The sequence below is a fragment of the Octopus bimaculoides genome, chromosome 9 (assembly GCF_001194135.2).
Source record: "Octopus bimaculoides isolate UCB-OBI-ISO-001 chromosome 9, ASM119413v2, whole genome shotgun sequence".
Taxonomy (NCBI): domain Eukaryota; kingdom Metazoa; phylum Mollusca; class Cephalopoda; order Octopoda; family Octopodidae; genus Octopus; species Octopus bimaculoides.
In genome coordinates this window covers 11,397,953-11,399,198 of record NC_068989.1, presented here as the reverse complement: position 1 = coordinate 11,399,198, position 1,246 = coordinate 11,397,953, and the positions used below count along the sequence as shown (strand labels likewise).

Here is a 1,246-nt window from a genome sequence, read left to right as displayed (position 1 = left end):
TATATATATATATATATATGACAGACTTCTTTCCATTTCTGTCTACCAAATCCACTCCTAAGGTTTTGGTTGGCCCGAGGCTATAGAAGAAGACACTTGCCCAAAGTGTTACGCAGTGGGACTGAACCCAGAACCATGTGGTTGGTTAACAAGCTACTTACCACACAGCCATGCCTGCATCTTACAAAAAAAAAAAAAGGGTCATATTGAAAAATGTACTCCTAGATATGGTTTAAAAGGAACAATGATCCGGAGTGAAAAACCTCTCTCTGTTTATTTCCTCGTGTTCCTTTCTGTTGAAGAGCAAAGGCTCAAAATGCAAAAGACTTTCTCACTTTCCCGAGCAACAAACTAATACACCTGCTCGTTATTTATATACCTGTCTTCATCTTTTGTTTTTCTGTAAATTTCAACTATAAATACACACACACACACTGGTCTTCTTTCAGTTTCTGTCACCCAAATCCATTCACAAAGCTTTGGTCAGCACAAGGCTAGAGTAGAAGATACTTGCCCATGATGCTACTCAGTGGGATTGAACTCAGAACCATGTGGTTGGGAAACAAACTTCTTATTTCTTTATTGCTCACAAGGGGATAAACATAGAGGGGACAAACAAGGACAGACAAATGGATTAAGTTGATTATATCAACTCCAGTGCGTAACTGGTACTTAATTTATCGACCCCGAAAGGTTGAAAGGCAAAGTCGACCTCAGCGGAATTTGAACTCAGAGTGTAAGGGCAGACAAAATACCACTAAGTATTACGCCTGGCATGCTAACATTCCTGCCAGCCCGCCACCTTCTTACCACACAACTACACCTGTACCTCATCATCATCATCGTTATAAATAGTACTTATGTATGGTGAATGCCTTATTTAGTTTTGTCCTCGTACATTCTGTTTTCAAATCAGTCAAATATTGACTTTGATCAACTTGATCAGCTATCACTCAGGATCAATTAAATAAAGCCCAGTAATATACTGATGTTAATTTAATTAACTACACATGATTTCCTCCACATAACCGAGAGCCATCTATCCACCTAATGAAAATTAGCAAAAATCTGTTGGACTTATCAAACTGTATTGATTAGCTGTCTCACTTCCAGTTTAAGACAATTCAGAAATTACAGCAGAATGATTTTCTGGAACTTTTAAATTCTATCATGAATTGTTTTCAAAAGAAAGAAAGAAACAGAAGGAAAAAAAAACAAAAAAAAACCCCTGCAACAATCAATAGAG

At 37.4% G+C, this 1,246-nt stretch overlaps 1 protein-coding gene across 8 annotated transcripts in view; it reads right to left on the bottom strand.

Moving 5' to 3' along the window:
* LOC106879997 (uncharacterized) overlaps window positions 1-1,246 on the bottom strand; it is a 320,939-nt gene that overhangs the window by 41,597 nt on the left and 278,096 nt on the right. The window lies entirely within an intron of this gene.